Raw genomic sequence first — 27,690 nt, 5'->3', positions numbered from 1 at the left:
TTTCTTTCTTTCTTTCTTTCTTTCTTTCTTTCTTTCTTTCTTTCTTTCTTTCTTCCTTCCTTCCTTCCTTCCTTCCCTCCCACCTTCCCTCCCTCCTTTCATTCTTCCTTCCCTCCCACCTTTCTTTCTTTCTTTCTTTCTTTTTCTTTCTTCCTTCCTTCCTTCCTTCCTTCCCTCCCTCCCTCCTTTCTTTCCTTCCTTCCTTCCCTCTCTTTCTTTCTTTCTTTCACTGTCTTTCTTTCTTTCTTTTTCTTTCTCTTTCATCCCTTAAACTTTTCTAGAATTCTTCTATTACATATGTAAAAACGCAACTATCTTTTGTCCCAAACGGCGGCAGTTGTCAGGAATACATGGGCTCATTTTCCTCTTCCTTGGGAAGAGAAAACCTTGATTCTTCTTACCTGGAATGAGTAACAATAGAGGCCAATGCACAGTCCTCTCGACTATGTTTCCAGCGAATGAAATCAGGGATTCCGTCACAGTGGAAGCTGGGCTACCCAGTGCTTCCAGCAGATCTGGATATCCGTCTTTCTTCAGTAGGGGTTTTTAAAAAGCTACTCTCCTGGTCATGACGGAGAAATTTACTGATGTTCCCGTGAAACTCTTCCTTTGGAATTTATGCAGCAAATCACATATCAACTTATTGTCACTGGGAAGACCAAGATTTATATTCCCAAAGATAAGTAAAAACCTTGACTTTGACTCAGTCAATATTTATCTCACAAGTCAATAAATGTCCTGCAATAAATTTCCACAAAGGCCAATGGCTTCTGATCCTGGGCTGTGCTCTGTACTGGGCCCCAAACATCCCTGCTTTTTTCCCTAGCAAAGTAGTGGTCAAACCCATGAGGTGTTCTCAGGGGCACTTTATCTTTAATGAAGTCTGTCTGCTTATGACAGCAGAGCTTTATCCAAATAACTTAATGTGGGTGGAAATTACAGATAATGAATCTTTTTGTCTTCTGTTCAATAGTTTTGACAAAAGAATCTTCTCCTTTGTCCAGTTTTTTATTTTTTCTTTCTTTTTTCTTTTTGGCGGGGTGGGGAAGGGCAGAGGGAGAAGGAGAGAGAGAATCTTAATCTCATGAGCCTGAGATCACGACCTGAGCCGAAATCGAGAGTCAGGTGCTTAACTGACTGAGCCACCCAGGCGCCCCAAAGGTCCAGCTTTTTCTAAAGCTGATCCCAAATGCTGACCTCAGACCCCAGCCCCAGCAGGCTGGAGGACAAGCAGGTAAAAGTAGTAGATGACACCAGTCACTTATGTGACTGTCACTGAAGACATTATCTTAGCTGCCTTTTTTAACTTCCCGAAAGCTCAAAATCTTTTTTGTTTTTGGTGTTTATTGCTCGAATGGTTTGTCACCATTTAAAACCCCAGTGTGCCCTGTGAACAGCCCAAGAGAGGTTTTGTCCCTAACTGGAAGTGACATGATGGTCGTGTCCCTACGATGGTGCTCCAGGCAACCTCCTCCTGCCCAGCCCCCCCACCGCCCCACGCTCCCCCTCCCCCCTCCCCAGGTGCCTTAGGTAGAACACACAGCACAGTCTGTAAGTATGCACGCACCTACATTTCTGGTCATATGCTGACCACCCTTACTTCCTCCCTCACAGGGGGCAGACGTGGGGTGCAACCTGCCTCACAATCCTGCACTTTACGAGGACATTACAGGGGCCCAAAGAAGGCTGATGCACGGAGAAGTTATTTTCTTGTATTTCTTGATTTTCCCCCCAGTTGACTGAGATATAATTGACAAGTACCATTGTGCTGAGTTTAGGGTGGGCAAGGCAATGACATAACATACGTGTGTACCATGAAACAATTAGCAACAAGGTTGTAAATGTCTGCCATCCCGCATGGTTACTGTTTTGTGCATGCGGGGTTTGTACTGTTGCTGTTTTGGTTTGGGTTGTTAGGCTAGCCTTTGAGGAATGGTCAGTCCCTTCCGTAATATCAGACATTAAAACGGCATTCCATTTTTTGTCTTTCATGTTAAGTCATCGAAATTCGGAATGGACCCTAATTAAGACAGTCTCTCACTGGTCTTCATGACTCAGGGTAAACATACAAGTAAAAACCTCTCCATCTAGTGCAGCACTGACTGTTAGTTCTGATTGAAAAAGATAAGAAGGAGAGGCCTAGGGGCGCCTGGGGGGCTCAGTCGGTTGGGCGTCTGCCTTCGGCTCGGGTCATGATCTCAGGGTCCTGGGATCGAGTCGTGCATCGGGCTCCCTGCTCAGCGGGAAGTCTGCTTCTCCCTCTGCCTGTGGCTTCCCCTGCTTGTGCACACATGTGTTTTCTCTCTCCCAAATAAATAAATAATGAATAATAAAATTAAAAAAAAAAAAAAGGAGAGGCCTAACCCGAGTGGCAGGGCAGAAAACGCCTTGGCCAATACATTTGGGAAGAAGAGCAGGTGCAGACCAGCCAGGGCAGCTGGGGGACCCTGCAAGCAGAGACATCTCTGTGACTGTCCCTGCCCACTCAGGGGTGGCCTCCAACCCAAACTGATAAGTGGCAACAGGAAAACCACAGGACCTGAAGAGACAGGGTAACCGTAGTCCCTCCTCCCTCTGCCTGACTATAAAAGCGAGCAGACTGCCTTTGAGGGAATCTCTTCCTTGGGGAACCCCCGGAAAGCAGGCTCTGCTGTGGTGGCCGGGGTCCGACGTCCTCAGATGTCAGCAGGTCCGTGCACAGCAGGCCAAGGAGCCGGTGAGCCACCTGCCACTGGACCAGAGCTCTGCCTGATGACCTCGGGGTATTTGTTACGCACAGCGAAGATCCCACAGTCCACACTCAGGGGCCACACTCTCCTCTGAGGACACCTGTTTTTGTCTTCTGATTTATACCTCATTTCCTACTTCCCTCCCCTGGTCCAAGGTCCAAGAAGGGGGCTGTTTGGGGGTGTTTTCCGGCAGCCGGGGGAGGCTGCCCCCACGGAAGGGCGAGTACTCATGAGCAGCACAGGTTTGGCAGACTGAACTGAGCGGGGCGCGGGTCTGGCCGCTGGGCCTCCTGATCCTAAGGCAGGGTTTTATTTCGAGGTCCTAGAGCATCGCCTATGCCTATTAGACACACCCAAAGCAAAGGTAAGTGCAAAATAGTATTTTCCGGTTCAACAGATTTCATGATTTGGTGAGTTCCAATGGCTTTGACGCCCGTGGCCTTCCGTAAGCCTCACACGTTCACACTGGTTTCTCTGTTTCGTGTGGACTTGAGCCATCTGTCTGGTGACAGTGTGTGGGAGACGGTCCCCACAGTCCGCGGGAGGACAGGACACACAGCGCCGCGGGAATATGCTGGACAGTGTCATGTTACTTTCCATCAGTACTGGAGATGCTACCTTGAAATATTTATCTCTGTGCTTTTCTTTTTCCCACCTCCTTGTGCGTGACCCCTCTCTGGTCATTAGGAACATCCACGTCCTTCGAGGAGGAATAGAATCATTTCAGAGCAGCTGAGAAAGGAGGCGATAAAGGAAGGGAGAGAGCGAAGGATCAATAGCGAAGGATCAATAGAGAAGTCTCTTATTTGTTTATCTGCGTGTGTTATTTTCTTAACAAGGATCTGAGACCCAAGCGGGAGGCTTAAAGGAAGTCAGGCAAACATGACCAAGAGAGCCCACGGCAGCCAGCTTGGGCGCTCGGCAGCATACTGGGAAGCTCATGGGTTCTCTGGGAGGCTGGAGAACAGGTCTGGAAGCTCAGTGGCCGCAGGGAAAGCAGTCATTCCTGCTCCTCTGTGGGCAGGGACACCCGCCCCCCCCGGCTGCCACACTAACACCAGCCTCAGATGGCAGGAGCTTCGCTAGCTGCTGCTAGAAGCAATCCGATCTTGGGGTCTGCAGAGGATTTGATGCCTTTTCTTGTTCTCCTTCAAGTTACAGCCTCCTGCAAATGCATGTGATCGGCAGAGCCCCGAGCCCAGGTCTGCACCGGAGCTGTAAGGGAGCCCGGGAGAGAGAATCCTAGCTCCTGTCCTGGGAGCAGGTCTCCTAACATGGGAAGTTATAGGACCCACATATAGGACAGGTGGACAGGAGACCACACACAGGGCAACCATCCACCGCACCAAAATAAGAGAGGAAGAGATAGAATGGAGAGAGAAGAAGACTCTGTCCCCTGCTCGGGAACAGGCCTCTACTCCTAGGAAAATTCAAGAAGGAGGAGGGAGGAGCATGGACTTTGAGAAAGCTGGGGACAGGGGATGAATCCTGGTGCACCAGGGAGAGGGGACGCAGGTTGTCAAAAGGAAACTGGCCCTTGGGGGACCACGTGGGACAGCAGCATGGACAGCGTGGCCCAGCAGCAAACAGAGCACAGGGGTCTTGGCATCCAGAGGCTGGGCATGCAGTGGGAAAAGAACCCACGCCAGGACTGGGGTGGGGCCAACCGCGATGAAGCCCACCCCCACTGGGTTCCTTTTGTGAATAGAATCTCACTTGGAAGCCAGGCTCTTCCAAAGGAAAACACAAAAGCCAGAGTGAGAGGACAAGCAGGGAAGAGAAACAGTGATGGTGTGAAACGGAATATTACATATCCTCGAAGAGTCTTCCCACAAGCCACTTACTGATTTCAGAGGGAAAATAATAACTTTGCAGTGGAGAGAGATGGTTGACGCCCTCTTAATCAAGAAGTCCAAGTCAACATCACTAGTGACGAGCATAGCAAAAAGTATGTGCCTCCAGACAGGAGCCACAGAGAAGAACAAACATCATCGCTCCGTGCTATTCTTGCCAAAAATGCAACACTGAAACCAGCAGGAGGAACCAGACAAACCCAAAGTGAAGGGTGGTCTAGGAAATAACCCACCAGTGCTGTGCAAAAAGGATCAAGGTCGCGAGAGACACAGCAAGACATAGGCCCTGAGGGCACATGACAAGTGATCCCGGGGTTGTATATCCTGCCCCAGACAAAGGATATTAGTGGGAGACGTTCTGCAATTCAAATAAGGCTATAGATTACTTAGTACTATTGTATCAATGTTCACTTCGTGATTTGGACAAATGGCTTGTGGTTATATAAGATTTAGGGAAGCAGAGTGAAAAGTATATGGGAACTCTGTATGTGATTTTGGCAACTTTAGTGTAAGTCTGGGTTTATGTCAAAATCAGTTGAAATTGGTAGAAATGTACAAACTGGAACAGAAGAAGGAGAGGAGGGGAGGGGGGTGTCTACACCAGCAAGAACCACCACTGGATGGCTCTGATCGCAGGGCTCCTTCCAGCAGAGATGCCCACCTCCGCCTCTCATGACTGAGAGCCTGAGGAGGAACAGGATAGAGAAGCTGAAACCCCTCTCTTCTTGTCTGATGGAAGGACAGAGGGTTACCCCCAGGGCTCCTTTCCTTGGCTCTCTCCAGACTGAACCTCAAAGGTGACAGGGCAGCTATGACAATCATCAAATTGGCATGCTTGAACCCAAAATATTGGTGCTACTGGTGAGCTTCAGGGAGCGTGCCAGTGGGGGAGGATGTCCAGGGAGGGCAGAGGGTCTCCAGGGGAAGCCCTGCCTGTGGGCAGCACAACCAGAAACGTGGCAGGTGTATGGATAGCTGAGCTCATGGCATTTCTCCTGGCTGCCTATGGCTCGTGGGGTGCACACAAGCAGCCAGAAGGTCCTGCAGACCTGAGTGAGGGGCACAGTGCTGAAGCATCGATAGGCTGACAGGGGCCTGGAGTCATACAAAAGGTCACTGCTGACAGGCATGCAAAACCACGCCAAGGCTTTGAGCTTCCGGGCAAGATGGAAGAACAGGGACCAGATTTAGGCACCCACCTAAACAGCTCAGCGGTTGGACTTGAGGCAGCACAGGACAGGAATCTCTGAGAAGAGGAGCAAATGAGGGGAGCTCCACAGGTGACAGAGGACACCACCTGGAGAGCTTCTAGGCATCAGTGCGGAGAGGGAAGTCTCAGGCCAAGCCCAGCGGTCTCCCTGAGAGGGTGTGCGGAGCTGAGTGCGCAGAACGCAGAGCTAGGGAGGACAGTGCTGCAGACGGTGGGGCGCCTTGAAGACTTGCAGAGGGCTTCCCTTGAATCTAGATGAATACTGATCAGAACACACATGAGTATAGGAAATGAACCGAAGCCAGTAAGAGAACCTACCTGAAAGCTACAGAGGAGATAATACCAGCAGTTGATAAAGAGGCAGAAATAGTCCATGCTCCTCCAAGCCAGAGTAGAACAGGTTTATTCCAGAACTGTTGTTGTCTAAAAGAGAGAGAGAGAGAAAGAGCTATAGCTCTAGATAAAAAGTTGCTCTGGACCTAAGAAAGCTTTCCAATAAGCCTCAGAAATATCAAACTGTTTTTAAGTAACTTAATGGCATCACAAAACACAGGTCAAACACAGTTATAGGAATGGAAAAAAAAATCTAGTGTGTGGGGTGCCTGAGTGGCTCAGCTGGTTAAGCACCTGACTCTTGATTTCAGCTCAGGTCATGATCTCAAGGTCATGGGTTTGTGCCCCATGTCAGGCTCTGCACTCAGCACAGAGTCTGCTTCAGATTCTCTCTCCCTATCCCTCCCTCCCACTCACTCTCTCTCTCTTTCAAATAAATAAAACCTTTAAAAAATATATCTAGTGTGCAAGACCTACATACAATCTACAAAGTCTGCATTCAGTCAAAAATTATCATTCGTGCAAAGAATCTGACAAATACTTCTCATAATGATGACAAAAATCAATTAGTGGAAACAAACCCATAATAATACAGATGATAGAATTGGTAGGAAAAAAAAACATTGAAAGACATTAACATTAACATTAAAAGGTTATTAAACCTATATCTCATATGTTCAAGAAAATAAAAAAGATCAAGCATGCTATGGAGGGCACAGAAGATATTTTTAAAAACCCAAATCAAATTCTAGAAATGAGAAAACTCTAGATAGGACAACAGCAGGGTAGATACTTTTGCAAATAAGAAAACATGGCAAGAGAACCTACCCAAAATGAAACACAGAAACTGAGGCAAAGGGGAAAGAACAGGCAAACGTGAGCTGTAAGAGGACATGAGTCTAACATACGTGTAATTGGGGTCAGGGAAAGGGTGGCGATATTAGGGGAGGGGAGAAAAAATATTTGAAGAAAAAATGGCTGAAAAATGTTTCAACTCTGCTGAGAACTATAAAATCACAGACTCAAGAATCTCAAAGAGCCCCAATCACAAGCAAGATAAAGAAAATTACATGAAGGCACATCATAATTGAATTGCTTAAAGCCAGCAATAAAGAAAAATCTAAAAAGCAGTAGAGAAGAAAGGACATATCACGCACAGAGAAGCAGATCTAGGCTCCTTGTCAGAAAAACACAGAGAGGGGCACCTGGGAGGCTCAGTCGGTGAAGCATCTGACTCTTGATTTCAGCTCAGGTCATGATCTCAGGGTCGTGGAATCGAGCCCCACATCCGGCTCTGTGCTCAGCATGGAGTCTGCTTGAGATTCTCTCTCCCTCTCCCTCTGCCTCTCCTCCTGCTCACATGCTCTCTCTCTCTCTTTCTCTAAAGTAAATAAATGAATCGAAAAAAAAAAAAAGAAACACAGAGATAAGTGAGAGTAAGAGAAATACTATATGATGTCACTTAGGTGTGGGCCCTAGAAAAGCCAAACTTATAAAAACAGAGTGAGGTGGTGGTTGCCAGGGGCTAGGGTGGGAGAATAGGAGAGATGTGGTTTAAGGGGAAAAACTTGCAACTAGCAATAAACAAATCCTGAAAAACCAAATGCACAGTACAGTAAGTATAGACAGTAGCATTGTATCATAATCCTCAAACTTGCCAAGAGACCAGATCTTAATTATTCTCACCACAAAAGAAATAACTACATGATGCGATATGGGTGCTATGACTATAAAGACAATCGTGTTACGGTATATAAACGCATCAAATCAACAGTCATACCCCTTACATTTACACAATGTCATAAATCAAATACATCTTTTAAACAAGAAAGAAAGAAAAGAAACACCCAGTCTGGAACTATTGGAACATCTTCAAAATACTAAAAAAAGAAAAACAACAAAAACTCTCTGTGGAATTCTATGTCCAGTGAAAACATCTTTCAAAAATGAAGGCAAACAAAAACTCCCAGACATGGAAAGGTTTTCAAAGCACTCATCACAACAGAGGCACAGTACAAAAAAAAAAAAAAAAAAAAAAAAAAGTCCTTCCTTCAGGCAGAAGCAAAATGACAGCAAAGGAAAATGTGTGTCTACATAAAGGTATGGAAAGTTTCAGAAATAAATATGTGGGTAAATAGAAAAGACTTTTTTTCTGGTTTTTAAAAAGTCTTTAAAAGATACTTGACTGAATCAAAACAAATACAGATTAGATTTATCTCTTCTTTAAGATTTTATTTATTTATTTGAAAGAGTGAGCACACAAGCCAGGGGAGAGACAGAGGGGGAGGGAGAAGCAGACTCCCCACTGAACAGGGAGCCCAATGCTGGACCCGATCCCAGGACCCTGAGATCATGACCTGAGCCAAAGGCAGATGCGTAACCAACTGAGCCACCCAGCTGCCCCAACAAACACAGATTTCTAATTGGGTTTCTAAAATACATAGAAGTTAAAGTCCTGACCACAGAGCCTACTTTGGGAAGGTTCTAGTAAAGGTGAAGTGCCCCATTGTTACCTCGATATCCTCATCTTCTGGTCGGGGGAAGACTCTGCACTTGGACTTGAGGAATTAGTTTGAAATACTGGTTTCCTGGTGAGCTCTGGGAGTCTATGGGAAGGTCAATTACTATTTCTGAACCCATTTTTTTTTTCTCTTGTGAATTGGGGATGGCATTTTTTGACAATGCTACTCCACGCTGGTCCACAAAGCACACTGAATCGGACTTTTCACGTCAACAAGCTTCTCATATGAATCACACACCGTGAAGATTGGATACCAACCTGGTAATTCTCTGATAGAGGACAGAAGCTGGCATTTTCTAAACAACACAGTGTTCTTGCTCTCAGAACTCGGCTCCTTCGGGAGCACTTTGTAGTAAGGGCCAGCATGATTTCCAGACTAGCCGATGACATCAGAGCAATTTTTAGACTTTGCTAACAGGCCTTGTAGGTGAGAGAGGAGGCCTGCTGTATGCAGAACAATTACAGCAGTGAATGCGGGAGGTGACCAGCGGGAGGGGATGTCTGGCCGGGCTCGTGGCCGGCCTATCTACCTATGTCCTGCCAGGTCCCAGGCATGACACTCAAGGCTTTGAGGGGTGCTTGGCACCGTGGGCGTCCGAAGCTATCTGGTGGACACTTTGCCCATCTTACTATAGACCTGTGCCCAGCAATGCTCTATGAACTTATATGAATATATCTCTCCTCCACAGCAGAGAGAGCTAACCGTGGGAAAGAGAGGGTCCCCAGGGGCCAGGGGACCAGGGCAGGACCTCCCTCTGCGTGGGGGGAGCAGAAGAGAAGGTACCCATTTCTTCAGGAGGTATCGGCTGCTTCTCTTGTTTGGGGGTGCTGAGTTTCACCCCAAAGGGCCTAGGACTCAGCAGGGAGGTGCTCCAAGCTGCAGGTGAGGACTTAAGCTCACTAAGTTCCTTCCATAGTACAAGACAGAGGTCAGCCCTCTGCTCCGGTGGGGTTGCTGCTTTTCCCATGTCTGGGGAAGGACAAGAGGCCTCTGGTCACCTGAGGGTATGTGCTCAGGACCAAGGGTTGTGAGTTTCCTGGAATGTGGAGGTCCCTGTTCTTGGGGTTCCCACTGCTGCATCCTCCACAATGCATGGACAGGTCAGCTGGCTCTTGTAGCTAGCTGGAAGTTGACTCTTTAGAACCGCCTTTGTTTTCTTTTTTTCTTTTTTAAGATTTTATTTATTTATTTGAGAGAGAGAGAGCATGAGCAGTGGGGAGATCCAGAGGGAGAGGGAGAAGCAGGCTCCCCACTGAGCAGAGAGCCCAATGCGGGACTCGATCTCAGGACCCTGAGATCATGACCTGAGCCAAAGGCAGCTGCTTAACCATCTGAGCCACCCAGGGCAAAAATGTCCCTGCATTTTTATTCTTTTTCTGAAAAAAAAAAAAGATTTATTTATTTATTTATTTATTTATTTGAGAAAGAGAGAGAGAGAGCTCCCGTGTGTGTGTGTAAGAGAAGGGGCAGATGGAGAGGAAGAGAGTCTTAAGCAGACTCTGCACTGAGCACAAGCCCAACAGGGGGCTCAATCCCACAATCCTGAGATCATGACCTGAGCCAAAATCAAGATTCATATGCCTAATGGACTCAGCTACCCAGGTGCCCCTGCATTTTTATTCTTGATGGTATGTTTTCAGCCCTGGGCTATGATCCCCTTGGCCCTCCCATGCGGAGCCCAGTTCTGCAATTTGGGGTGGGGATCAAGAATCTATTTATAACAATCACCCCAGGTCATTTTTACTATCAAGCAAATTGGTGAAATGTGATGTAGAAAATCAGTTCCCACAAAACAAGACACACATTTCTTTTTTTTTTTTTTTAAGGTTTTATTTATTTATTTGACAGAGAGAGAGGCAGCGAGAGAGGGAACACAAGAAAGGGGAGTGTGAGAGGGAGAAGCAGGCTTCCCGCGGAGCAGGGAGCCCAACGCGCGGGGCTCAATCCCAGGACCCCGGGATCACGACCTGAGCCGAAGGCAGACGCTTAACGACTGAGCCACCCAGGCGCCCCAACACACATTTCTTTTTAAAATCACAGGAGAGCTTCCATCAGAATCTGTGCTCCCCCCAACCCCATTTCCCAGTCAGTAAGTTCGGGGTGGGGGCCTGGGTTCCCCAGTAATGCTGATCCTGCAGCTTCGGGAATCTCACTTGGCAAACAACTGATTTAGACAGTACTTTACAGTTTATAAAGCCCTTCCATGCAGTCTTTCTCATTAAAGACAGGCAACTACAGAATGGTTCAGTTAAATTTGGATTTCAGGAGGCCCGTGAACACCATCAGGAACACCGTGATAGAGCAGAAAGAGCCAGGACTTAGAATGGCTACTGTTTACTGAGCACTTCTTTGTTCCAGGCACTGTTGTAAGCACTAGGGTCAGAGAAGTAACTTGCCCAACATCGATCAGCTAGAAAGAAGATCTGAGGGGTGCCTGGGTGGCTCAGTCGGTTAAGTGCCTGACTCAGTTTCAGCTCAGGTCATAATGGGGGGGGGGCGGTGTGTGTGCTGGGATCAAGTCCTGCATCTGGCTCCCTGATCAGCAGAGAGTCCGCTTCTCCCTCTACCTCTGCCCCTCCTGCCACTCTCTCTCTCTTTCTCTCAAATAAATAAAATCTTAAAAAAAAAAAAAAAGAACAAGATTTGAACCCAGACAGCGATGTTGTCTTTAATACAAATGGCAATAAAATGTATGTTACTCAAGGTACTTGTTATACAAAGCGTAAGTTCCAGATCCTGGGTTAACCCAAATTCCTTTAGTTGCAGAGAACAGAGGCTCACTCAAGCTCCTCTTAGGACAAGTTGCAAACCTGGGGGCCCGAACGGGGAAGCTGCGGGAAAGGAGCCCTTCCTCCCTCCCTCCAGGTCCTGCACCCTCTGCCTCGGGAAGGTCTTTGCATCCCAGCAGATGTCTTGTCTTCTTTCATTTGGTTTCCACTGCTTACTCACCTATGATCTTGGAACATGTTTTGTTGCCACACTCACTGCAAGCCAGGTCAGTCTCTCCACATTTCCCAAACAGATGCTAGACGGCAAGAACTGGAGGGATGGGGCTGTGTGTCATGCCAGGCTACGTCACTGCCCACGCCCGGGATCCGATGACGTCATTGCTCACGCCCTAGCCCCCGATTGGCTGCCGCGGGTCAGGTGACTGCCCTTGGTCCAACCAGCTGCGGCAGGGGAGAGAGGAGTAACGTCTTCGGGTAAGTCAGCATCCCAGTCGGTGTGCAATGAGTTTGTCCATTAAATGAATCAGCATGACATTGAAATTAAAAAAAAAAAAAACAATGTTGAGAGATTTCAAGCACATTTCAGCTAATTCACTCCTGGTTCCACTCAGCTCTTTCCTGTTTGCACCTGTGCATGCCGCAGAGCTGGGCGTGGTGCAGGCTCGCGGGGCCGCCCCAGGTGTGGACTGAGGGACCACTGTCACAGGCACGACCCCGGATGCCGAGCGCTGCGGCCACACGGGCCATTTCCTCCAGGGCCGGGGCGAACTGCACACTTGCACCTGACATGTCTCAATGGGTCTAAATGTGGTTTCAATAAATACCCCGAATCTGGACCAGGAAATGCATGCACAGCATTCAGGAGGTGGACGTGGTAGGGGGAAATGCTCTCCTGAAGAGGCCCCTGTACATGGCCAGCTATTGTCACCTTCCCTCGCCAATAGCTGCGGAGCCCAATAAAACGAGGGGCCCCGGGAAATGGTCCCATTTTTCCCACAAATAGGGACATCTTTGACACTGAGTTAACCATTTGGATCATTATCACGACGGCAGCTCATTTCGGCGAAAAGCACGTTAAGCCCTTACTCCACGCCAGATACTGGAGATACTGGTGTAGAGAGGGGCCGGATCAGGAACCCCGGAGCTCTGACGAGTGGGGGAAGAGGACAGTAAGCAAAGACTCCCTGATGACAGTACAAACTTGGAGGGCACAGCAGCTGTGGGCTCCAGAGGATGGGGTATGCCCTCACCCAGTCCTATACCTTCCCATCTCTAAGCCAGTGGTTCTCCGAGGCGGGTGTGGATAGAACACCCACGACTCACCCACCCAGAGTGTCGGAGTCAGTCGGCCTGCATGGGGCCCAGAATCTGCATTTGTAACACATTTGCAGGAGGTGTAGATGCTGCTTATCTGGGGACCATGCTTTGAGAAGCTTTGCTCTGGGCAGCATAGCCTTGGGGGTCTGACTGCAAGAAAACAGAGGGGAGCAGCTGGGGCCCCCAAGTCTTCATGATGAGTTCCATGCTGGCCATACTGAGCTTGAAGCATGCACGGAGCACAGAGCATGCAAACAGAAATGTCTGGAAGACGGTTGAGCCGAGACTGCTGACTGCAGCCATCAGCCCATCAGGGAACAGGGTAGCAGTGGTGTATGGAAGGCTCTGGAAGAACTCTCTATCGGCTGAGAAAAGGACAGATGGCCTGGAATACCGGCAGTTGTGTGTCTGTGATGGAGAGGAGGGAGGGGGAGAGCATAAGAACCTCTGACTTACGTTATCTCCCAGCCACCCTCTCTACCCACCCCCCTTCCATCACAGACACGCACCTGACAATCTGTTCTCAGTACTTTGCCTAATTGTGTTCACCTGAGCTTTGACAGCGCTCGGACGTTGTGCATTTGTCAGGCACCTGCTCTCTGCAAGCTCTCTTTACAAGTCCCCTGTGAGCTCCCGGCCTCGTCTGGCCCCACAGGTGACCCTCCTGGAGGTCCTGGAGGTCCAAAGCCAGTCCTGGCACCCTCCCTAAAGGGCAGGTGTGGGGAGGCAGTGGGTTGGTGGTGGAGATAGTGGGCAGGTGGAGGGGCAGTGGGCAGGTGGGGGGAGAGGGGGCAGATGGTATCACTGGAGACCACCTTCCCTGGTAGTACCTGTGTGGGAATCACCATTTACTGAAAGCACTGAGGCTTTTGTAACAGCCCATGAGTGTTGGAGACCCAAGGCCTGGACCAGGGAGGGTGGTTATGAATCCTGAAAATGGGTTGACCTCCTCCAGGATCAGCTGCAAGAAGAAGCCACCCGATGATGAGAAGCAGCTAATCCAGGAGCAGCATTTCAGCCTCGGACAAATGCCTGCCTCAGGTAAACTCAGTATATACGTAAGAGAGGCGGGTTCATGGGCTCCTGGGTGGCTCAGTCGTTAAGCATCTGCCTTCGGCTCAGGTTATGATCCCAGGGTCCTGGGATCGAGCCCCGCATCGGGCTCCCTGCTCTGCGGGGAGCCTGCTTCTCCCTCTCCCACTCCCCCTGCTTGTGTTCCTGCTCTCGCTATGTCTCTCTCTGTCAAATAAATAAATAAAATCTTTTAAAATAAATAAATAAAATAAAATAAAAAAGAGGCGGGTTCACAGGCATGTCTGGATTAATCGCACCAGCGCACGTCTGACTCGGTCGGACCAGCTGAGCCTGGGTGCCTGGCAGGGCTGCACTCCCTCGAGGAGCTGCTGAGCTCAGACCTGATGCTGAGTAGCCAGCTTTGGTGTGGCTGTGGGAGGACTCTCCGCCCCACCCCTCCTGCATGCTGAACCCCAGCAGATTCGATGGGGTGGCATGTGCGCTCCAGGGCACCTGGCCCAATCCTCCCCCTGGCCACCAGGCTGACAAGAGCCCCTTGCCCAAGCGCAGGTCCCCGCACCGCGGCAGCTGTATCCCATGGCTGACGGATACGGAGTTGTTGTCACTTGGGCTGCTCCAGCTCCAAGCTCCCATGGGGGCCACTGAGCCATCCACCCAGTCTTGCTTCATCCCACCCCCTCCACAGGTGCTCCCAAGGACACCTCCAACCAGTCCTGTGCACTAACAGTCACATCAGAGCCTGCCTCACCTCCCCCAGGGCAGCCCGCCCACCCGCCCGCAGGCTAGCCAAGGATCCGAGGTTTGGGAACCACTTCCTGGTATATACAAACGAAAACCTAAGTGCTGACGCAGAATTGCAAAATTTGTGGTGTATTTTCAATGTTTGCACTTAATGCATTAATACCTTTAGCAAAAGTAGCAAAAAAAAAAATGCAATATGATTATGCTGTTCACGGGATGATGATAAAGTTTAACAAGGTATGAATTCACAGCCCCTTCTGCCCAAGACAACCTGTGAGGAAGCCTGGGGAGCCCACAGGGGAGCACAGGCAGGCTGTCCCCCCAGACCTTGCAGCACCCACAGCCTCACCCACCCATCCTCTGATCGAAGCCTCAGCAGCAACCCCAGGCGAGGATGGCAGGAAAACCTCCTAGGGCCAGTCCTAATCAGTGGCCGGGAAAACCATGAGCCAGTTAGATGGTGATGGTTGCTACATTTTGGGAGTGGTCTGTGACATTCCCTTGGGAGATGAAGTTAAACTGAATTTGGCTCCCTTCCTGAATCCCTGCCCCATCCTGCGCCCTCCCTATAAGCCCCGGCCTTTGTGAATTCACATGGGACTAACGGGATAGCCTCAGACTGAGCCTGCTGACAATGCAGATGGAAACCACTGCGTAACTGGCCGGTCAGTGCCGAAGGAGCCACGGAATCCTGGAGAATGCCAGCTGTGAGGGCAGACGCGAGTGGGCAGGTGTCAGCCAGCAGGAAGGAGGGCCAAGGAGAAGCCAGGACTTCAAGAGCAGGGCCGCACCCTCTGGGACCAGCCAGCTATCCCAGGGCTGCCTCTCCCCCTGCTACCAGGCACATTCCCATGGGACAGCTTTGTTTATGGGGACCTGAGTGAATCTTTTTTTTCCCTGACCCCAATAAAACAGGGGAAGGCAAACAGCAACATTCTAACGAGATATGGGAAGGAATTTTTTTTTTTTTAAAGCAGCTTGCCCAAGGGTGTTTATTGCTCGCTATTCAGAGCAGCAGAAAAAATTGGAAAGACCTCAGATGCCCAAGACGTGACTGTGGACGGGCGATTCATAGAGAAGATGTCTGCGAGCAAGCAGCTGGATGTAGACAGAACTTGAACTCCCTCCTAGCACGTGGAGATGGACAAGTGCACATCACAAGTGTTGGGAAAAGGCAAAGGTTATATAAGTAGTTCGCATTTTAAGTACTTTTAAGTCTTCTTGTAAGTTTGGGAGTATAAGGGAAATTTAAATGAGATGAAAGGCATTTTTCCACAGGTGGCTATAAAAAGAGATGCTCTGTGTCACCCAGCATTGCTTTCTCTCTTTTTTTCTTGGGTATACAGTTGTACCCCTTCTCCATGGGGGATGTGTTCTGAGACCCCCAGCGGATGACTAAAACCGAAGGTAGTACCCTGCCCTACCTAGATTATGTTTTTTTCCTGTACATGTGCACCTATGGTAAAGTTTTTAATTTATAAATCAGGCACAGAGAGATGAACAGCAAAGAGATGAACAACAAAAACTAGTAATAAAATAGAACAATTATAAGACCGTACGATAAAAGTTAAGTGAACATGGTCTCTCAAAATATCTTGTCATCCTGCACTCACCCTTCTTGTGATGATGTGGAGTGACGAAATGCTCATGGGATGAAATGAAGGGCAGCGAGTGACATAGACATTGTCACGTGGCATGAGGCTGCTCCTGACTTTCTGAGGATTCATCAGAGGAGGATCATTGACTTCTGGACGTGGTTGAGGGGCATGACTGTATATGTACCAACGTGAGGTCCCTTCCCTCTCCGTCTGCCTCTGAGCTGGGGGCGTCACCAGGGAGCCCCACTCAGGGAGGAAGGGATGAGGGAGCCCAGTTCCAAGCTCACCCTTGCAGGCAGCCCTGCCCGGCCCTTGGACTGACCTATCAACCTAACAGGGTGGGCATGGGGACAGCCTGTTCTGTTTCATGCAGGAGGTGGAGAAGTACATTCCCTGCACACTATCATCTGCCTTCCTGGGCTATTGTTCTGAGTGTCTCTTCTTCCCCTAGAAGGAAAGCAGCTCAGACCATCCTTGGGGATATACACCACCATGTACTGGTGCCTCATTTGGAGGGGTCATCTTCACATTTATTGATGATAATCCTCAGACACCACCCTGTGGCAATGGTGCCATTCCTTCCCCGTGTTCCGTGTGCGGGAGAGGGCGCGGTGACGGTGCTCACTGCAGGCAAGGCTGGTCTACGCATTGCTGAGCTGCCCGCAGGTAGCGGTCATGACAAACCCAGTGCTCAGCTCACGCCCTGGGTCGGCACCTCGCCGGACACGTTAGAGACACGTTATATGATCAATGTCATCTGCTGTAGGTGGCCCCTGATTTATGCCTGAGGACACCGAGGCTCAGTGTGGTGGGTGACTTGCCCAATACCGTGATAGATGTTCTCAGTGGCTCTTCTGGAAGACTAATTGCCTCCGAGTTGCTGGAATGGATGCATCAATCTCAAAAGACCCTAACTGGGGTGTTTGGTGACGGCCCCAACTCTTGGATAGAGTGGGGGCCCTGAATAGGTGTCTTTTGCAGTTAGTGTGGGCATTTTGGCATCAAGTGCCAGAGAGATTCTTTGAGACCGTGGATGAATGTGATAGCAATGGGTATGGATAACCACGTTCTCTAAAAAGGTCCCAAAAGCCAAGTGTTATTATTGTGTGCACCTACAATAGAGCATAACTGATGTCAAGGGCATCTCCCAAAACACCCAGGCTCTGTTGCAGGCCAGAGCTGTCTGTGGGCACTGGAGGGGAGGGTGACAGCTCAAATTCTCAGCTGAGGACTGATGCTCCTGTCCAAACTCACCCAGTGTTTGCAGGCTTCCTCCCGTACCTTCCCTGGTGGTCCGGAAGCTTACTCCTCAGAAGAGAGCAGAGCACGTGATCACAAAGCTCTCCCTCGGTCACGGATATTCGGAGTTGGCCAGAAGCTTCTGTGCAGAAGGTGGCCCCTTGATGCTGCCCCTTCCATGCACCATCTTAGTGAACAACTCCATCAGTTGGAAAAGGAAAAACAAGAGTCAAGAAAACTGAACACTGAGGATGGGTATTGGCTCTGGGGACTGAAGACGTCACAGGCGTGGGTTCCTTGTGCTCCTGCACCTGGAGGCCCACGGGGCAGCTTCCTCCTCAGCTGACCACTCTGGGAAGCTAGGAAGGCTGTCCGTGCAGTGGGGGTGCCATGCTCTCTTTCACAGCCTGTACCCCAAGAGAAAGCAGACTCCTTATCTAGACCCCCCAGCGAACGTCCTTCCTTCACTCATCTTTGGTTCCCAATCCCACTGCTAAACCAATCCCGGCACCATTGATCACTGGGGCTGGGATTACTCTGATGACCAGACCCAGCCAAGAAGAGGGAGGCGAGCCCCCACCCCGTCCCCCGCTGCGCCATGTCTGAATTACTGACCCACAAGGTCTGCAAACATAATACAATGGCATTTGTACTCCATCACCAAGTTTGGGGTGCTTTATTATGTTGCAACAGAACATTGAAGCACTATGCACAAAATTCAGCAAAATATAAAAACTTATGAAAACTTCCACGTAAGGTAAGAGCTATTATCCTGACTTCCTAGCCAAGGACATTGGGTTGAGACAGACTGCATGATTTTTTTTTGCCCCAAACCACACAACTAGTAAGGAGCATCGTTAAAGTTGGAACTGGTCTTTCTGATTCCAGAGCACAGAACTGTATACAAAGCCCCAACCCAGTTCTCCATCTGCTGTGTGTCCCCCGAGGCACTACGACAGCTGTCTCAGTGGGTGACGATTCCCTGCTTCCAAGGCTCCCAATGGCTGCTGCAGGAAGAGTCCTCCAGCAGCTGATGCAGAGATGTACGCTTTTGGGGAGCGGCTCCCAGCTGCACCCCTTGCTGATAGCGCTCCTGAAGCTGCAGCCTCCCTGGACTCTTGGGTCCCTTGGTGGTCTGCTAGCTGAGTCTGGGCAGCCATGCCTGTCAGGGGTGTTCCTGGGGCTGCCACTGCTCTGAACATGCATGGCTCCTTCAAGGGCTCTGTCGTGCCCCCAGAGTCCTGGTAAGGAAGCCTCTGTAAGAGCGTCCCTGCCATCACCGGAACTGTCCTTCCAACTAGTTACGGTGCTCAAAGGTGGTCAGCATCTCAATCAGTGTAAGTGAATGTGGTGTTTGCAGACCCAGGACAGACTCCAGAGCCTCTGGTGGGCCAGTGTTCCCAGTGCTTTCAGAGTTACATCGCTTCCTGCCCTGCATCAGGCTCCATGCTGGGCGTGGAACTTGCTTAAGATTCTCCCTCCCTTGAGAGGGGAACCCTCCTACACTGTTGGTGGGAATGCAAGCTGGTGCAGCCACTCTGGAAAACAGTATGGAGGTTCCTCAAAAAGTTGAAAATAGAGCTACCCTACAACCCAGAAATTGCACTACTGGGTATTTACCCCTGCAGAAGCTGGGCCTCGTGGGGTCTTGTCCTAAGGGAAACCCGAGGGGGTGTCTCACAGAGGTGCTCTGGGCAGACGTTCTGCCTAGACTTGTGCCCCATTTCCAGCCCCGGTACGGCACACCAATCTTGACCTCCTGGTCACTTCCTCCTGGACCAAAGCCCTGTCTCATCTTTGCCTGAGCCCTGAGTACCTGCTCTGGACTTGTGTCCATGGCTGCACTGGCAGCTACCTCCATCCACCTGCCCTATGACAGACGTTCCACGGTCACCTGGAGTTCATCACCAGGACGGTCACCCGCTTGCAAGACTCCTACCTCTGGCAGACGTTTTTGGATATTCCGCCTTGGTGCATCTGTTCTGACCTGGACCCACCGTCTCTAGGGGTGGCCCCTCCCCTTGCGTATTTCTGGGTCTGTCCATCCTGTGGGTGTCTCTGGTCTCCAGATGGTCACAATTCCCCAGCTCACATTCCAGCCAGCTCCCCAAACTCCCTAAAAGCAGGGGGTGGATAGGGAGGGCAGGTTAAAATCCCCAACTTGAAGAGAGTGTTTAATATCTTCTTCCACACTGGATTCAGGGACACATGTGTAAGCAGATATGCCATCACATTTTATGATCCTAAAACCAATGAAAGCCCCTTTCCCAAAGAGCGAGAAGTTCACAATGTTGAAATCTAAATTGCAGGATTTTGCACCAAAGAAATCCTATTAGGTCATACCCTTAAATAACTGGGTACATGGAAAATCACACAGTGACAAGAAATGACCGTGGAGACAAGAGGAACAGTTGGAGATGGTGGGACTGGGGTCAGAGAGACGTGCCTTCGAATACCAGCTCTGTTGTTAGGTGACTTTGGGAAGTCACATAGCTCTCCTGAGTCAGCTTCCTTGACTATGAGATTGGGACACTAACATTGGCCTCGACACGGATGGCTAGGATTAACTGCACTGTGTACACAAAGTGCCTGGGACGGTATATACAGTGACGTATGTATCAGACAGCTAATCATCTGCCAGTGGTGAGGCCGATACCCAAGAAATGTGGCTTGTTTTGAGGATGGAGGGGAAAAAGAAAGAGGAAGGAAAGATAAAAATAAAAAAATTCTCCTGGAGAAACCTGTCCTAGATAGTCATTCCATCTTTAAATTCTATGAGCGCTAAGTAAGAGTGACTCTGGGTTACACTTGCATCTGAATAAGCGAGGGATGCCTGGGGTGGCTCAGTTGGTTCAGCGTCTGGCTCTTGATGTCGGCTCAGGTCATGATCTCAGGGTTATGAGATCGAGCCCTGCATCAGGCTCCATGCTGGGCGTGGAACTCGCTTAAGATTCTCCCTCCCTTGAAAGGGGAACCCTCCTACACTGTTGGTGGGAATGCAAGCTGGTGCAGCTACTCTGGAAAACAGTATGGAGGTTCCTCAAAAAGTTGAAAATAGAGCTACCCTACAACCCAGCAATTGCACTACCGGGTATTTACCCCAAAGATACAAATGTAGGGATCCGAAGGGGTATGTGCACCCTGATGTTTACAGCAGCAATGTCCACAATAGCCAAACTGTGGAAAGAGCCAAGATGTCCATCGACAGACGAATGGATAAAGAAGATGTGGTATATATATACAGTGGAATATTATGCAGCCATCAAGAGGAATGAAATCTTGCCATTTGCAACAACGTGGATGGAACTGGAGGGTATTATGCTGAGCGAAATAAGTCAAACAGAGAAAGACATGTATCATATGACCTCACTGATATGAGGAATTCTTAATCTCAGGAAACAAACTGAGGGTTGCTGGAGTGGGGGGTGGGGTGGGAGGGATGGGGTGACTGGGTGATAGACACTGGGGAGGGTATGTGCTCTGGTAAGCGCTGTGAATTGTGCAAGACTGTTGACTCTCAGATCTGTACCTCTGAAACAAATAATGCAACATATGTTAAGAAAAAAAAAAGAAGAAGAAGAAGATAGCAGGAAGGGAAAAATGAAAGGGGGGAATCGGAGGGGGAGACGAACCATGAGAGACGATGGACTCTGAAAAACAAACTGAGGGTTCTAGAGGGGAGGGGGGTGGGGGGATGGGTTAGCCTGGTGATGGGTATTAAAGAGGGCACGTTCTGCATGGAGCACTGGGCGTTATACGCAAACAATGAATCATGGAACACTACATCAAAAACTAATGATGTAATGTATGGTGATTAACATAACATAATAAAAAAATAAATAAAATAAAATAAAATAAAATAAAAAGATTCTCCCTCCCTTTTGGTCTGCCCTTCCCCCACACGCTCTCTCTCTCTCTCTCTCTCTCTCTCTCTCTCTCAAAAAGAAAAGAAAGAAAGAGAAGAAAATGAATAAGCAAGTAAGCGAGAAAGACTCTGCCCTTTATCATAATACAGATGCTGGAGCAGGAGTGCTGGGCAGAGGGACAGATGGCTCGCTCCCCCAGCCTCCGCCTGGACAGGGATTCTCACCACCTCTGGCGCAGGCTGCCCGATCCCCCGGTGCGGCTCCAGGATTAGCTGTTCTTTCTCTGCGTAGCCTCACAGGACGACGTGCAGGCAGATTAATCCTCTTAAACATTAAACAAGGTATGTTAACGGTGGCAGCTTCTGCATGCCACAATTCAAACATTAACTTCGCGATGCCGCCTTGCAAACAGACCTTCGCTACCCTTCTCACCCACGGCGGACGTCATGCTCATACTAAATCTTCAGTAGCTCTAAATGCGTTTTACCAATGAACGAGTTTCATTCCAATTTTGGATTCTCCTATTAGCTCTGGAATGTTGGTTATTAAAACCATCCAGTGTACTGAGCTGGAAATATATTTCATTAAGTAAAGTTGGTATGATATTAGTGGTTAATTAACTTCTAATTGAGTTTAAGGGCTGACTTGACGATTTTTTTTTTTTTTTAAGTGGCTGAAAAGGAGCTCTTGTTTTAGAGGCATAATTGGGTTTGCATACCTTGGGATTCAGAACTGTGTGCTACCTGTTGGACTCTAATTCCTAGTCCTTCTAGAGGAGGTGGGGGTCTGAGCTGTTCACTGCCATACGGGCCGTGTGCTGGGGCCAGAGGTCATCCACTAACCAGCCGCCCCTCTCCTGCTGGTAGAGCCTGGACCCCCAAGAGAGGGTGCCAGGTGCTGCTAGGGCTTGGGCCCATGACCATGTTTTGGCCACTGAGATGTGAGAAGAAATCTCCTGGAACCTTCTAGAATGAGGCAAGAGAGGAGAAATGTGCCCCGTCTGCCTTTGGATGCAGCCATCAGAGGACCCAGTTCTGGAGCTCCATCTGCACCGTGGTCTTCGTGGCAGTGGGGATAACCATCAGGCGAAGGCAGCAGAGGGAGTGCCCTAGGGCAGGTGGAAAGCGCCCGGGTCCTGGCTGATGGTGGCAAGCCCTGTTCTGTTCCCAACTGCTCAACACACCCGTAGGAGCATAGCATTCTTTCAGTGAAGATGGACATGTCTTGGAAAGAGCCCCCGGAGGCATCTGCAAAGGCTTCCTCAGTTTTCTGCCGCTTCATGATGGGGTCTTCTTGCTCCGGCCATGAGCTCTGCCTGAGTGCTCCCTCCCTCTGGGCCAGGGTCTGCTTGGTCTCCTCACAGCCCTAAGACACCCAAGCAAGACTCCATGGCAGCTCGGCTGACCCTGAGGCGCTCCTACTCGCTCCTGTGGCAGGGCATTGACCTCGGAGGTGACAGGGTCCTGCCCACGTGCCAGGCAATCTGGTGTTAACCCGCGTGCACCCACGGCGAGGCCTCCTCCTCTGTGTGGCCCCAGAGGGCTGCTGCCCCGTGAGAATGGGGGCCCACGCGTGGCCAGACGTGCTGATGTTTCAAGGGAAGCAAAGACTGATTTTATGGGAGAAATTTAACAAAATTTTAATCACGGTATAGACAGCCCTCTCCCCCCGCTAAATATCACAATAGAAAATGGGTAGGTCATAACCAACTCGTGTACACCAGCTTCCCCAATCTCCTCCTCTACCAAGGATCTCCGAGCCCACCTGTAGCCTGCAGCTGTTCATCTAGAACCTTCTCTCTCTACTGTCACAACCCACATCGTCCACACCAGCAAAAGTCCCCCAGCCGCTCTCCTGGCTCCACCCTGGAACCAGATGGAGCTTTCTATGACACAACTGTGATTGTCCAACTCCTCTAGATCACCAGCGGAACAGGCAAAACAAGGCAAAAACTCTGACCCTCACCTCACCACCCCTACAAAACTAACTCAGCTTGGATTATAGATCTAAACGTAGGAGCTTAAAACTGTAACACTTCCAGAAGAAAACTGTTGCAGGCCTTGGGTTAGGCAAGAGTTTCTGAGATGGGGTGCAAAAAACAAACCACAAAAGGATCATTTGATAATTTTTAACCTACAAAATTAAAAACTGCACTTTGAAAGACACCGTGGAAAAAGGAGAATGGGTGGGAGAATGTACTTGTAAAACCTGTATCTCCTAACATACTGGTATCCATAATATATAAAGAACTCTCAGAATTCAATAAGAAAGCACCAATGTGATTTTTTAAAAAAATGGGCCAAAGACATACTTTAGAAAAGAAGTATGCGTAGCGAGTAAGCTCACGCAGAAATGTCCCACATCATTTGCCAGGAGGAAAATCCAAATTAAAACCAGAACAAGATACCATGACACACCAATTGAAATGGCTAAAACTGGAAAGACTAACAATACCATGTATTGATCAAGATGCAGAACAACCCAGACATTTGTGCTGTAGGTACAATTGCTACAGATCACTCTGAAAACAGTCTGGTGGTTTCTTATAAAGTCAAACGCATCTCACAGGACCCAGCAATCTCGCTTCTAATTATTTACCCGAGAGTAATGAAAACTTATATCCCCAGAAGAACCCGGGTAGCAGTTTTATTCATAGTTGCCATAAACTGGGGCTTGCCCAAATTTCCATCAGCCAGTGAGTGGATGAACATCTTGAGGTAAGGGTATCTATGGATCGTATCCGGCATTAAAAAGGAACAAGCTATTGATTCATGGACCAACATAGATGAATCTGTAATGCATCATGCTAAGGGAAAGGGCCAGTTAGAAAAGGCTATATACTGTCTGATTCCATTCCTATGACAATCTTTAGAAGGCAAAACTAGGAGCAAGGGGGTAGATGAGAGGCTGCCAAGAGTGGGGTGGAGGAGTGATGGCAAGGGGCCAAGACGGAAGCTTTTTGGTGATGAAACGCGTCTTTATCTTCCCTGACATCGTGGTAACACAACTGTCTACCTTTCCAAAACCCCATGTGATTTTTCCTGAAGGTAAAATAAATCCCGATAAACCCATCTTAAGAAACGTCCTTCGGGGAGCCCGTTTGGGGTATAGAGTCATTGGGATTCAAGCTACCTTGTGCAAAGGAGAGTTCCTAAGAAAAAATGGATTTCCGTGGAAATCTAAAACAAGAGCTGCAAGTTCCCAGGGCCCAGAGAGACGGAAGAGAGAGGGCATCTATTTGGGGCTGCTATCAGCACCTCCCGTGACAAACTGAGCCCAGCGCAGCTGTTCTTCACCTGGTCTGACTGTTCCTCACTTCACACTCCCAGGTGCTGGCATTGATTGGCCCTATCCCTCTGCCCACTGGCAAATCCATGAATGGGAATCCTTGGACCAAGGGTCACACTCCCTCCCCAAATGAATTGCTACTTAGGGACCATGGAAATCGGGGTTGTTGGGGAAACAATGGGAAATCGGGCTGGATGGACCCAGGAGGGAAAGCTCTCCCTCCCTCTCATCACCTTTGGGATAAAATAGAAACACCTGAGCATGACAAATAATCCCCTCTTATCTTTTCCAGCCTGGTCTCTTGTCATGTCTCCTGACACCCCCATGTCCTCCAGCCCTGTCCCCCATATCGTATAACCAAGTTTGACTACCTGGTAGATTCTTTCTCGGCTTTGGTGAGGCATATGCCTCACCCTCCACTTAGTTCCCCCTTTGCAGAACTTACCATTTTGGGCCCTCCAGGGCTCCACTGGGGCATTGCCACCACGGGGAAGCCTTCCCTGAATGCCGCTAGGCTCCCCACCTCTGTGTGCAGGGGGAAGGGGCAGCCTGTATTCATTCCTCGGGTTTAGAGGAATCAAAGAAACACCGTGTTTGAAATATTGGTGTGCAAGCGGGTCCTGAGGGAGTCTGTCAAAAGTGCACACTGATCCCAGAGGGGCAAACTCTATAGGGTGGGGGCTGGCCTAGGGGGTCGGCTGTGCAAACAGGTGCCTCAGGGTTCTGTGGCAGGCATGGTGATTGTATTATGATTACAGATCAATCCCCACCCCATATAGGGCTTCCCCACTCCACCTGCACTTGGGTGCTCTCCTGCAGATGGGTAAACTGAGGCTCAGAGAGGCGAGGCCCCAGACCTGTCCATAATGCTGTTGACCACAGGTTTCCAGCTCTGACTGCCAGGGACATGTCTGCACGAAGCCCCCCCTCCCCCCAACCTCTGCACACAGCAGGGCCTCACTGCCCGGCCTCACCCATGCGAGAAGTGAGGGCCACTTCTGGCCAGAGCATTTCACCGTCAAGGTGCCGCTCACCTCTTCTCTTTTCCTTTGCCAAGGCTGCTGGCTGCGTTGGAGATGGTGCCTGGGTCCCAGGGCCTATCATTCCTTTCGTCAATTCATTTGCTCTTTTGATACAGTCATTCGCGAGATACTATTTTGCAGTGATGACTTATTTCAAGGAGTGCCCGGCACTCCCCCTGCTGGGATGATACTAGCGAACAGCAAGGGGTTAGCCTTGTCCCCTGCTTATGGTCAGTGGAGGAGACAGTAACCAATTCCTTACTAATTATAATAGGAGTCTATCGGATTCTCTGCTTTCAGCTAAAGGAGGCTTCTAGCACATGGTTGCATAACTGAATTCCTCACTGTCACGAAATCCTGTTTTTTGTCCTGACACCTCATTGCGGCAGTGAATTTCCCCTCAGCGAAGCTCTTGAACACAAAGCCACACAGCCTGGCCCCGGGTAGGCTGGGTTCTCTAGGGTAATTTATCCACTGCATGGCTGTATCCCACTGGGGTTTCCATCCTTCTGAAATGGAGCATGTGGCCAGGGAGCATTTGGAATTTGCAGCAGGAGAAGGCACTAAGGTGCAATCTGCCCACAGAATTGGCTCGGCTCAGGGGACAGCTGTAGCATCTAGAGCTGCAACAAGAGTGACAAGTTCATGAACTTGTATCATAAAGTGATACTGAATGGGCCCTGCCCAGAAGGGAGAGGCATGCGTGGATGTCTACGCAGAGCTGGGAAATGTGGGGAATGAGGGCCTGTCCCAGGAATTCTAGGGATCGGTGTCAGCATGAAAACACTTGAGGACATTTATTTTGATCCCTTCTCAGTGAATAGTAATGTTTGAAAGCCCATCCATGTTGAGGCAGCTAAATTCGATACCTGACCCCAGACTGAAGTGTGTCTGGGAACGAGACACTATAAAGGACATTCTCAGATCCACCGGCAAAATTGGGATATGGACCTAGATTACACACAAGGATTTTACAGTGTAAATTTATGAATTTGGTACCTATGCTAGGGTTGGGTAAGATAATATCCCTACTTTAGGAATGATGTATCAAACTATATAGGAGTAAAGGACTACGGTCTTCGGAGCTTGCCTACAAATGATGCATAAAAAAAATACGCCTGTATACACAGGTGCTTTTTGAACATCTATAAAAGCCCCCTGACTATCAGGCTTTCTGAGTGGTGCAGGCATTCCTTGCGGAGCGGGGCCTTTGGCAAAGCTGTAAGATTCAAAGCTTAAAGACTTTTGAGAAGATGGCCCCAAATTGAGTTTTCTCTTTAATTTTCTCTCCACCCTTTGTCTACAACAGGAGTCCTTGTGTTTAGCTCCTTCATATCATTTTCTCTAGATGTTCATCTTATGGTTTTCTGAGCTTGGAGCAAACCGTAGATGCTTTCAGGAGGCCTATTTCAGTAACGGGAATGGATGACCGTTCCAAGGTGGGAAAAGCAGGAGCTATAAAAAGTGCCATAAAGGGTTTTGGCAGAATTCTTATTCTCCACTGACCAGCTACTTGACCTTCAACAATTTATTCAACCTGGGGAAGATTTGGTTTCCTACTCTATACAGTGGGCATCTCCAAGAGGTCCAGAGTGGGGGCTCAATAAGACGATTAGTGAATGTTTGGCACAAAAATGTGTGCTCAGTAAAGGTAAATTATACTGTAGCTGTTTCCACAACGTCAAGACCCAGAAAAAGATGTAATTATTGTTACTATCCTATTTGTACTGTAATTTCAATTGGGGAGAGATGTTAATAACCATATCGATGATAATGCTTTCCATTAACTCAGGGGTTCCCTCGTGCCAGTCACTCTATGTAACAGCCATGACCTCACTGAACCCCCAGGACATGACCCTAGGGCAGGCGCATTAGCCCATTTCAAAGATAAGGACACTGAGGCTTGGAGGCATTAAGAAAATATGTAGGGCTTCCCCACTCCACTCGCACTTGGGTGCTCTCCTGCCGATGGGTAAACTGAGGCTCAGAGAAGCCAGGCCCCAGACCTGGCTGGCTGTGGGCGGACACTGCAAACCCCGGTTCTCCTTTCCCCGACTGGGACCCCCAGCCTGCCATGGAGTCCGGGGCAGCCGCCCCTGGTCCGTCGGGTCCTTCTTCTGCGCCCGGGGTCGAGGATTTGGACTGCACGGTTAATGCTTAGAGTTTCAAAGAATTCGTTCCCAAATTGCCTTTTGGGACGGGTCCGAC

The sequence above is a fragment of the Neomonachus schauinslandi genome, chromosome 12, assembly GCF_002201575.2.
Source record: "Neomonachus schauinslandi chromosome 12, ASM220157v2, whole genome shotgun sequence".
In the NCBI taxonomy this organism is placed as follows: Eukaryota; Metazoa; Chordata; class Mammalia; order Carnivora; family Phocidae; genus Neomonachus; species Neomonachus schauinslandi.
The sequence above is the reverse complement of the archived record's forward strand: the minus strand, read 5'-3'. Positions refer to the sequence as shown.